Raw genomic sequence first — 12,960 nt, forward strand, 5'->3', positions numbered from 1 at the left:
TGTGCATTAAAAATCTTTATGAGTGTGGCAAGAGATACATATACCAACAGCTGATAAATTCAGGATCCTGGAGCAGTATCTTATTTTAATATAAGTGAAGAACCATACAGTCTATTGCTCTAGGGATTTACTGCTATGTCCTGCTATATAAAAAGATCTTAAATCTACATGAGATATTACTTGTGATTTCAAAGCACTTAATGAAAATCTGTGATTTTTTTAAAGTTGAATATCTTTCAACCCTACCCCCAGCCACCCTGCTTAGAGCAGAGATAATGCTTTCTCGACTTGATTCCCCAAGGCAGGCAGCTTCCTTTCCTCCTCCATTCCTCTTTCTTTCTTTACTTTTTTCTTCTCTTCTCTTCTCTTTTCACTTACTTTCTGTTTTTAAATTCTTCAACACCTAGCGCAGAGCCCAGCACTCTGTGATCAGTGTGTATTGACTGTTGAACATGAACTACCACCCTCATTTTAAGGCAGAAGAGGAAGAAGTTATAAACATCTGAAGGGGGTTGCTGAGTTCTGAGCAGAATCAGAAGCTCCTGCTCTTCCGACGGTGCTGAGGAACTTGCCACCGCACAGTTGGAGTTGCAGCTACGTCTTGGGGGTGACTTAATTCAAGTGAAACCTCAGAGGGAAGTCGGCCAACATTTTACGGAGAATTTCTGCAAGAATTTTATGTCTTCAGATAGGTATATTCAAGTTCAGAGTCTTAGAACATAAGGTAAATATTACTGATACATTGCCTTATAGAAGGATAAAGTGCAAGCAATAAAACAAAGCAAGACACTACAATAAGTCCCCTTGACTGAAATCTCATTTGTCCATGATCTGTTATTCTGGTGGACCCTTAAGAACTGGGGCAAGGATATCTGAGAACTAATTGCCGTGCATTCAGCAACTGACTGTGCATGGATCTGCGAGGCGCAGACTTGTGTGGAGCTCGGGCATTTGAACCTGGGGAAGACTTCGTTATTCTTCCCTTAGCATGTCTCTGCCTTGACATGGTTTTGTCTGTGAGAGCTCAGAGGCAGATTTCTTGAACCACTTATCAAGGCCAGAGGTATATTATACTGATCTATGAGCACGCTTAGGACTAGTTTTGCCCCAGAGTTTGGGGAGATAGCAGCTCTGATTTTACAGAAACAGACACCATACTTGAGCTGCAAATGTTATTGCACAATTGGCCAGCAGTAATAGGCAACACCAATAATAAAGACAAAACCACAGATTTAAAGCAGGCAGTAGAATCTGAAAATACTCTTTCTGCAATTGCTTTGAATACAAAACATCTCAAAATGACAGGGATTTTGCCTGCCGAGTTGCTAATGAAGATGTGGCCGAGATTGTTCCTTGAGCTTGTTTATCCAGCTGTACAAGAGTCTGTATGACAGTAACTGGATTTATGAAAATTTAAAAACACCAAAGCCAACTTCTGAGGAAAGAAGTTTCCCCATAAGTCCACTAAAACCTTGTCTTTATAAATGAGAAGCTTTATTGCTACCACATCTGCTTACATATAGTTGTGCTTTTACTATGAAAGAAAATTTTAAACTAGGTGAAACTTACAAGGGGAGCACATGATGGGGTCTTTCCTCGCTCCCTCCCCCCTGTCTGTACCACTGGTCTCTATGGGGGCAGTTTTGCCCCTCAGGACCTTTGGCAGTGTCTGGAGAAGTTTTTGATTGTCACACTCAGGGATGAGGAGCTGCTGGCATCTAGAGAGTGGAGGCCAGGAGCCCTGTTCAACATCTGACAATGCACGGGACCACCCCGCCCCTAACCCCAAACAAAGAGTTTTCCAGCCCGGAATGTCAATACTCTTGAGTTTGAGAAACCCTGCCCTAGCTCACTGACTCTAAAAATTGATTATGTGCAAATGGTCGGTAGTTGTTCAAATAAAGCCTTGAATTATCGCCTGGGTTTTCAATCAGCTCTTTGTCATTGGTTCCTGAGCCAGATGTCACCTAATTTGTTCACACATGGCTTTTTGTTTAGCAGGTACTGGGTCCATTTTTCTTCTCTTGACCAAAGACACCACTAAACCCAGCTGTTTCACTTCAAATGAAAACCTGGCCTAGACTTCCAGGCACAACTGGCAGTAAATCAATGACTTCAAAGCAATAAGGGAAAGAAGTGACTTCAGGGTTATCAGAAATCCCCTTCTGATGTTAAAAAATCATAGCCTTCACATACACATACCACACGCACACAAACACTCCTTAAACATTTTTTTTGTTATCTGAATTTTTTTCTTTAGGACAGTGCTTTTCAAATTAAAATTCTTGGCCCCCCCAGTATCAGAAAGACCAAGGTGTTGTTAAAAATGCCACTTTCCGAAATCTGTCCGAGCCCTATGGATTAAGAATCCTTGAGTATACAGTCTGGTAATCCACACTTTAAAATGCTCCTGGGATGCACACCAAGTTTTGAGTTACTGTTCTAGGACAAGGATTCTTTTCTTCCCCACACACCTGTGCATGTGTCTCTGCCGGTTTGTTTGGATATGTAACCGAAACATCCCGAGGTTGACAGGACCACAGGGACTGACCAGGAATAGAAGTCGGTGTTGTAGAATAACCCAGAGACATGTGGGTAACTATTTCACAGCTAGTTTAATTATTTTACATGCTAATTGTTTATTCATACATGAAAGAGTGAGGTAAACAGGATTGCTAAGAGAGGAGAGAAAAATTAAGACAATCTGGGAACAGTGGAGCTTGTGTTGCACATTATTGGGGCAAATTGATTGACTGGAAGGTAGCAGAGAAGTTTGTCCTGGGTCCTTGAGTGGCCAAGGTGCAGTTCTTTAAGGATTCCCCAGAAAGCAGTGAGAAAACTCTCACTGAGCCGTGAGCAGATGTGACAAGCTGTCCTTGTCTGATGTCAGCCAGCATCTTCCACTCAGTGCTGTCACCTGAGTCAGATTCAGCCTGCACGATGTCCTTGCTGGAAAGCCACTAGGAAGTAAGGTCCCTCTCTCCTTCCATCCAAGGCCAGGCAGGAGGCGCTTCTCTTTGCTTCTGAGCATTTGCTTCATTTTTCTGCTTTTCTGAGGATCAGCTCTACCAGATCCTTCATGGGGATCTGACTAAACATGGCTGCCCCTCAGCAGGCAAGTTTATACCATCTTGATCCTATCAGCAGGCAGAAATAATTTCTCCTTTTTGAACTCCAAATTCGAAGTCTCAGGAGAGAAAAGATGACTGCACAGCACGGTCAGGGTTCTATCACAATGCACACAAGAGATGGAAAGAAGTTCAGGGTCACGTCGTTCAAACATTGCTCCAGGGGCTGACACTTGTGGGTTTAGGGTATCAATCATCACAAGAGAACAGAACCGGCTCATATCTAAAAATTATCTACTAGGAAATAGTAGAGGCCCGCCAGAGGGCCATGCTCCCCCTTAGAGGCATGTAGAAAGGAGGGGACTTGATGGCGGGTAGTGGAGGTGGTGGAGGTTGAGGTGGGGATGAGACAGGGGAAAGCAGGGCGGGAGGTTGGCATTTGTTGTTCAAAAATGCCCACACGTTCTATAATGCAAGCTGACTCCTCTTCCTTATCCCTCTTTGAAAATTCTGGCTTTGATAGGATTTATTAAATTTGCGTGGTTTTAAGAATCACCTAGAAGGTGCTTATTAAAAATATACAATGTGAGATCTGGGGCCCTACTCTAGAATCATGAGGGTAGGTTAGGGAAGGGGATCCAAAGAATTCATATTTGTAAATGCCATTTTGATCATGCAAAACTGGCAAATTACCCTTAAAGAGCTAACCCATATAAAATATTGCCAGGTTCTTACGAGAGAACATAAATTGGTTTCAGATTTAGAGAGCAGAGTTTGATAGGCAGAGAGGGGAGGAAAACTAAGGTATGTTTGAGAGAAGCTTTAAAGCTGTGCGGTCCAACATAGTAGCTGCTAGCCACGTGTAGTTAGTTAAATTAAAATTAAGGTTAAATAAAATTAAAAATTCAGTTCCTTAATTGTGCTATCCACATTTCCAGTGTGCAATAGCCACTTGTGATTAGTAGCTGCAATATTGAACAGCACAGATACAGAACACTTCCTCTGCTGCAGACAGTTCTAATGGATTATGACACAGAGGAGGAGTCAAGAAGGGAGGAAAGTGGTGTAAAACTTACGTCAGTGTCCCCATCATAGGCCTATGCAGAGTTCGTACGTTAAGTGTCATAATGTTGATGATGTTGACATATTCAGGCTGATGATAATAATGACACGTACTGAGCACGTGTTACTTGCAAAAGACTCTATTGTAATCCTCCAAACAACCTAAACACTTACTGTGGTACCAGACTGTCGCACTAGGTAACATATGTGGGTAACTGTTGATTGTTGTCATGTGGAATTTAGGACCCCATATAGCCAGATGATCTGATTTTGCAAGGAAAGCCAGAAACCTAGATTTTTATGTGAAACAACTTGATTTTTTAAATGGCTTAATTTTTTTTGACCATGCAGTGAAGACCAAACAAAATATGGCTGTGAGATGGATTCAGTTCATGTAATGCAAGGTTTTGACTTTTTAGAAGCTGGATGCACTGAAAATTAATTTCCTGATATAACTATGTTCACCCCAGCAATGCAACTTCCATTTTAATGCTGGAGAGAATACTACCATTCTTTATCTGAAGTTATCTACTCCTACAACCCCTCTCAGTCTGAAACAGTCCAAGACTGATGATATATTCAAATAATCTTATTTATATCTGCAGAAATGTGTTAAACTTTATTTCTTCCATTTATTCAATAAATAGTCACTAAGTGCTCAATAAGACATTCTGCTAGGCACTGTTTGGGAAACCTTTATGAGGAAAAAAAAAAATCCTAGCCAAATGGAGCTTATCTAATCTTATGGACAGAAAAGGCATAATGGAAAGTCATGATAGCTATGAATTGCTACTTTGTTTTCTGTATTTTAATCACTACTTCATGAGATTTAAATACCTTTTGAAGGAGCCTCTATGTCTTGCTGTCCATTATTTTGAATAGCACATTTAAATTGACAAGGATGGAAGATTAGTAATGACTCAGGAACTGGGAAAATGGATAAAACCCTTAATTTTGTAAGAAATCTCTAGGCTGTTTGCATTTTTTCAGAGCTGCACCCCTTCTGTTATAATACCTGGAGTCCAGCCAGGCACAAGGCTCGCTGGCTGACTACTGCAGAAAGGAATCCTGGAACCTCTCTTGCTGACCTGTTTCCAGACTTTCCAGCACAGCTAGCCAGAGACTTCCTATAGACAAGGAGGGAATTCAAAAACAATGAATGTGGTAGTTCAGCTATTTATCTGGCGACCATTGGGGATGAGACTGAGCCATTTTCCTGCAGCTGGCTGCAGAGCAGGCCACGGAGGAGGCTCAGTATGAAAGAACAGGGCCATGCAGTTGGCATATGCCTCATTCCGGGCTAAAGCTTTTTATCATAGGATGCAGTCAGACCCAAAATGCAAGATGAAAATCATCTCTCTCATTGGTACTTGTAAGAAATAGAAAAGAGATGGACAGATCATGTTTTCCAAAGTCCTTGATGATAAGAATCACCAAAGGCACTTAATAATTCCCTGTGCTGGAAATGCAGATTCAGGGTCAGGGATGGAATCAGGAATTTGGTGTTCTTAGCGGGTACATTAAGTGATTGTTACCACCAGAGAAGTTAGGAAGTACTGGAATGGAAGGATAAAGAAGGGTTCTCTCCCCATAATGGTATTATTCCCAGTCATCTATTGTGTGTCAGCTTTCATCAGTTTATGGTTACATGCCTAGACTTTGGAGTGAGATGGTCCTGAGTTTGAATCCAAGCTGTGAGGCTATATTGTCAGTTGCTATGAGACATTAGGTCACTTATGTAACTTTTCTGAATATAGATATCCTCATCTGTAAAAATGGGGTTACACTATTACTAACTTCGTTGTAGGGAGTTGGAAATTTTAAATGAGAAGAGGCAGGTAAAGTCCTTAGTACAGAGTCTGGGGGATGTTCACTGGGCACTCTTTACAGTTAAAAAGCAGTTTTACATACTTTGTCTCATTTGATCCTTTTAACAATCATGTGAATGATAGATGATTAACTCAATTTTGTATACAAAAACTGAGGAAGAGAAATTCAGGATAGAAAACATTATATCTTGGGCTAGTGTGACAAAAATAGTACACTGGTGTCTAGCAACTTGCTTTCTGAATTTGTCTAATTTTAAAGACTGAGAATATTTGTAGGAAACATTTAGTTCATTTCCCTCACTTTACAGGTGAAGGATCTAAGACCAGTGAAGTAAACTAATTTGTTCAGTGTGAGAGAGAGAGAGACCTAAAACTGGTACCAGAATCAGGTTTTTAAAGTACATCTTGCAACCCTGCCATTGCATTGTTGAGGATGTGATTTATCTTTAAGCAAATCCGGTGATACATATTTTAGATCTGCTTCTTTGACATTAAAAAAAAAAAAACTCCTAAATCACTATTCTATATGCATCTTAAAATAGAGCATATTTTCAAGGGATTACGTAGTGTACAGTTGTACCAAAATTCTTTCAGAAACCTTTTAAATACATAGGCTCCTATGTCAACCAGAGATACTTTTTGAATCAGAAGCTTGATGGGGAATGAGAATTTGTATATCTAAGTTTACTAATTAAAGTTTGAGTACTAGCTAATTAAATTATCAAGTCCTTGAGATCAGAAATTGTGTATTTTCCTTCTTTTGTATTCCCATCAGTTCCAGCCAGAATTTTAGGCAAACACTCTGCACTCAGTTAACTCTTATTGAATTGAACTGTGATAGAATCAAATTATGGTAAAATGTTTTGATTATATAAAAATCTGTGAAGCACATGTATGGATGAATCATTTCCAAAGATCTCATTTATAAAATTTGACCTGAATTAGAAGCATAATTCTCTTGCCAGATATATTGTTTGACTGGAGAGTATATGTGTATGTATGTGTGTGTGTGTGTGTGTGTGTATATATATATATATATATATATATATATACTCCTTCTTTCCTATATATATGAAAGAAAGAGAAAGAGAGAGAGATTGGAGAAAATTAGCCTTCAGACAAATGAAATCGAGTTTAATGGAGAGGGGGAAAAAAATCCCAAATATCATGCCAATTTTGAGGAATGTTAGCTTGGATATTAGTTATCTATTGCTGCATAACAAGATATCCCAAAACTTGCCAGCCAAAAATACACAAATGTTTATTTTCTCCCAGTTTTTGAGGATTAACAGCTGGCAGCTGGCCAGGGTCTCTCAGGAGGCTGTAGTCAGCAGGTCTGTGTTTGAACCACATTACCTTGGCTGAGGTATGGTGAGGCCAGACTCAGATCAAGAGAGAGAAACTGGAAAGAGCTTCAAGTTTTCGTTACTCTCCGCACCCTGGGGAGAACCCAGCAGGCCCCACAGGGCCACTTGGAGGAGCAGCGGGCGGGTCACAGGGAGAGGGACCAGGAACTGTGGCCGCGAGCCATCAGTGTAGCCTCTGGGGGAAGGGACGGGCGAGGCGGGGGTAGCGGGTTTGGGGTTGTCCAGTTTGAATCATTTCGGCAGGTGCTGGGCTGAGGAACTGTTTCTGGTTGTCTGGGACCTGGCCCTGGGATGATTCAGGTGGGCGCAAAGTGGTCCTGAGTGTGAGACCCCGATAAGGCAGGTTGTTGGAATGTGGACTTAAGCTGCTGCTTAAGGGGAACTGACTGGCTTCTAGCCAAGACCTCAGAACCAGACAAGACGGCATTTTAAAAGACTATGTTACAGTTGGTCAGAGCGTCAGTCTTCTGAGGGCTTGAATGGGGCTGAAGGGTCTGCTTTTATTTATGTATTTATTTTTGGCTCTGTTGGGTCCTCGTTTCTGTGCGAGGGCTTTTTCTCTAGTTGCGGCAAGCGGGGGCCACTCCTCATCGCGGTGCACGGGCCTCTCACTATCGCGGCCTCTCTTGTTGCGGAGCACAGGCTCCAGACGCGCAGGCTCAGTAGTTATGGCTCACGGGCCCAGTTGCTCCGCGGCATGTGGGATCTTCCCAGACCAGGACTCGAACCCGTGTCCCCTGCATTGGCAGGCAGATTCTCAACCACTGCACCACGAGGGAAGCCCCTGAAGGGTCTGCTTTTAAGAAGGTTCACCCACATGGCTGTGGACGTGAAGCTTCAGTTCCTCACTGAGGATACCAGGAGGTCTCAGTTCCATTACATGGGTGGCTTCAAACGTCGTGTGACTGTCTTTACAACATGGCAGCCGAAGTCCCCCAGGATTGGTGAGTCCAGAATGAGAAACGTGAGGAGAAAGGTACACTCCTTTTATGGCCTAGTCTCAGAAGTCATGCCCCACCATTTCCAGCTTACCCTGTCGATAGAAACAAGACTTTTAGTCCAGCTCATACATTTTAAACCACACAGCTCCACTGGCAGAATTCTTTCCAAAATAAGTGACAAGAACATTTTCTCTCAGATTCCTAAGGCGATGCTGACTGGGGGAAGAAAAAATGTTCCATTTATTTTGTACGTATTTTGGTCAGTATTATGATTCCATTACATTTTGGTATAAAAAAGTCATGGTTGCCGAAAACAAAGGTCATTTCTTTCCATAATTTTCATTTGTGATCAGAAGGTAAACTCTCGAATAACATTATGGATTGCCATATCAAAACAGCAGTTTTAAAAAAAAGCCATATGTAAAATGATTTGCCCAAGAAAAACATGAATATATCATGTTTATTCGTTCATTTATTCAACAAGTATTAATAGAGTTCCTCTTATGTGCCCAGCTCTAGAGTAAGAATTGGCTGTACAACAGGAAAAAGAGATCTATGGTTCCAGTTCTCACTGAGTTTCTGTTCTAGTGCAGTAGGAAAAGTTCTGTTGAAATATTCCGACTAATGTGTGTATAATTAAAAACTGAATTGCAGTGAAAAATGTACATGATGCTATGAAAGTGGATGAAGAATGCAGAACGATAGTTAGGGAAGGCTTCCTGGAGAAAGTGGCCATTAATCCTTGAGCTGAGGTCTGAACAATGAGCTGGGAAGGCGATGAGGAAATCAATTGAACTTTACAGCGTATATTCTGTAAGTTAAATAATCTCAACGATCAAAGAGACCCTGAGGGTTTACTATCTCAGACAAATGATAGGACCCTTTTAAAGATCTTCAGTATTTTACCCTCCTGTACCATGCATAACCTATTTATAAATCTAAAAATTTTACTGGACAAATACCATGACCTCTTTCAATATATGTTATCAGAACTTCTCACCTTGCTTCCTGAGCGTCCTGGGGTGCATCCTTCCCTGATGGCCACAAGGAAAATTTGGGGGATCTTAGTTATACTTATATATTCATGCAAACTTGTCATTTCTTTGATTAGTGTATTTAGGTGTGGTGGTCTGGTCCCCACTGTGAACACTCACCTGTCCCTCCCTGCACTGCAACTATTGTACATGAAATATCTCAGCCTAACCAGAAAGACAGATCCCCAACAATAACTACTATAAAAATGGAAGAGGGCTTCCCTGGTGGCGCAGTGGTTGGGAGTCTGCCTGCCAATGCAGGGGACACGGGTTCGTGCCCTGGTCTGGGAAGATCCCACATGCCGCAGAGCAACTAGGCCCGTGAGGCACAACTACTGAGCCTGCGCGTCTGGAGCCTGTGCTCCGCAACAAGAGAGGCCGTGACAGTGAGAGGCCCGTGCACCGCGATGAAGAGTGGCCCCCGCTTGCCGCAGCTAGGGAAGGCCCTCGCACAGAAACGAAGACCCAACACAGCCATAAATAAATAAATAAATTAATTAATTAATTAATTAAAAAAAAAAAGAATCTATTAAAATGGAAGAAAAAAAAACTATATTGGATGTGTATGTATACTTTACGAACAATGAGAGAAAATCATTAATTCTGCTTGAGAAAGAATTTACAGGAATGGACTTTCCATGCCCTCCAGTCTCCATCCACATCTGCCCACCTACCCCATGTTTCTAACCACACCAGTGATTTACCCTATAGTTTGCTTTTGCTCATTCTATTACTATGCTTGGAATGTGCTTTTCACTTCCTTCTTTGTGGAATGATGCCCCAGTTCTCCTTCAAAGCTTAGATTAAATATGTCCTATAAAAGAAAGTAAATAAACTTGGGGATACAACTGGAGTGGAATAAGTTGGGTTTCTTGCTGCTCATAGCAGCAAGAAAGGTAGGGGAAAACGTAGGGGATGTCACTAAGCAGGTGTGAGAAAGAATAGGATTTGGGCTTTGGTTGAGAACTTTGGGGAAAGCCAGGTTCTAGGGAAGCCAAACTTCACTCTAGATTGGATGCTGTCAGGAAATGGGGCAATTCTATGCTAGGGTATCTCAATAAATCCTACCAGTCAGGAGGAGAGACTAGAATGAGGCCAAAGCTTCCTATGTTAAAGAAGCAGCAGTCACTCATTTTGGCCAGGAGAGGCACTGTTGAGTATTTTGTGGGTGTTGAGAATCTTACCTTTGTCTGTGCAAGATTAAGAAATGGCCATTTAGAGGGCAGACAGCAGAAGGAAGAAGAACTACATTCTTCACCCTGTGGAAGGAAAACCGCATTCACATAAAGATTGACAAAATGAAAAGGCAGAGGACTTTGTACCAGATGAAGGAACAAGATAAACAAAAAAAAAACAGTGAAGTAGAGAAAGGCAACTTTCCACAAAAAAAATTCAGAATAATGATAGTGAAGATGATCCAGGACCTTGGAAAAAGAATGGAGGCAAAGATCGAGAAGATGCAAGAAATGTTTCACAAAGACCTAGAAGAATTAAAGTACAAACAACTAGAAGAATTAAAGAACAAACAAACAGAGATGAACAATACAATAACTGAAATGAAAAATATACTAGAAGGAATCAATAGCAGAATAACTGAGGCAGAAGACAGATAACCGAGCTGGAAGACAGAAGGGTGGAAATCAGTGCCACAGAACAGAATAAAGAGAAAAGAATGAAAAGAAATGAAGACAGCCTAAGAGACCTCTGGGACAACATTAAACGCAACAATATCCGCATTATAGGGGTCCCAGAAGGAGAAGAGAGAGAAAAGACCTGAGAAAATATTTGAAGACTTTGTAGTCGAAAACTGCCCTAACATGGGAAAGGAAATAGCCACCCAAGTTCAGGAAGTGCAGAGAGTCCCAGGTAGGATAAACCCAAGGAGAAACATGCTGAGACACATAGTAATCAAACTGACAAAAATTAAAGACAAAGAAAAAATTTGAAAGCAAAAACGGGAAAATGACAAATAACATACAAGGGAACTCCCATAAGGTTAACAGCTGATTTCTCAACAGAAACTCAACAAGGCAGAAGGGAGTGGCACAATATATTTAAAGTGATGAAACTGAAGAACCTACAACCAAGATTTCTCTACCTGGCAAGGATCTCATTCAGATTCGATGGAGAAATCTAAAGCTTTACAGACAAGTAAAAGCAAAGAGCACCACCAAACCATCTCTAAAATAAATGCTAAAGGAACTTCTCTAAGTGAGAAACACAAGAGAAGAACAGGACCTACAAAAACAACCCCATAACAATTAAGAGAGTGGTAATAGGAACATACAAATGGATAATTACCTTAAACGTAAATGGATTAAATGCTCCAACCAAATTATACAGGCTCACTGAATGGATACAAAAACAAGACCCCTATATATGCTGTCTACAAGAGACCCACTTCAGACCTAGAGACACATACGGACTAAAAATGAGGGGATGGAAAAAGATATTCCATGCAAATGGAAATCAAAAGAAAGATGGAGTAGCAATACTCATATATCAGATAAAATAGACTTTAAAATAAAGAATGTTACAAGAGACAAGGAAGGACACTACATAATGATCAAGGGATCAATCCAAGAAGAACATATAACAATTATAAATATATATGCACCCAACATAGGTGCACCTCAATACATAAGACAATGGCTAAAAGCTATAAAAGAGGAAATCAACAGTAACACAATAATAGTGGGGAACTTTAACACCTCACTTACACCAGTGGACAGATAATCTGGACAGAAAATTACTAAGGAAACAAAAGCATTAAATGACACAATAGACCAGATAGATTTAATTGATATTTATAGGACATTCCATCCCAAAACAGTAGATTACACTTTCTTCTCAAGAGCACACAGAACATTCTCCAGGATAGATCACATCTTGGGTCACAAATCAAGCCTCGGTAAATTTAAGAAAATTGAAATCATATCAAGCATCTTTTCTGACCACAACGCTATGAGATTAGAAATCAATTACAGGGGAAAAAACGTAAAAAACACAAACACATGGAGGCTAAACAATACATTACTAAATAACCAAGAGATCACTGAAGAAATCAAAGAGGAAATCAAAAAATACCTAGAGCCAAATTACAACGAAAACACAATGATCCAAAACCTATGGGATGCAGCAAAAGCAGTTCTAAGAAGGAAATTTATAGCAATACAAGCCTACCTAAAGAAACTAGAAAAATCTCAAATGAACACTCTAAACTTACACCTAAACGAACTAGACAAAGAAGAACAAACAAAACCCAAAGTTAGTAGAAGGAAAGAAATCATAAAGATCAGAGCAGAAATAAATGAAATGGAAACAAAGAAAACAATAGCAAAGGTCAATAAAACTATAAGCTGGTTCTTTAAGAAGATAAACAAAATTGATAAACCTTTAGCCAGACTCATCAGGAAAAAGAGGGAGAGGACTCAAATCAAAAAATTAGAAATGAAAAAAGAGAAGTTACAACGGACAGCGCAGAAATACAAAACATCATAAGAGACTACTACAAGCAACTCTATACCAATAAAATGGACAATCTGGAAGAAATGGACAAATTCTTAGAAAGGTATAACCTTCCAAGACTGAACCAGGAAGAAATAGAAAATATGAACAGACCAATCACAAGTAATGAAATTGAAACTGTGATTAAAAAT

Source organism: Balaenoptera musculus, chromosome 14, assembly GCF_009873245.2.
Source record: "Balaenoptera musculus isolate JJ_BM4_2016_0621 chromosome 14, mBalMus1.pri.v3, whole genome shotgun sequence".
Lineage (NCBI taxonomy): Eukaryota > Metazoa > Chordata > Mammalia > Artiodactyla > Balaenopteridae > Balaenoptera > Balaenoptera musculus.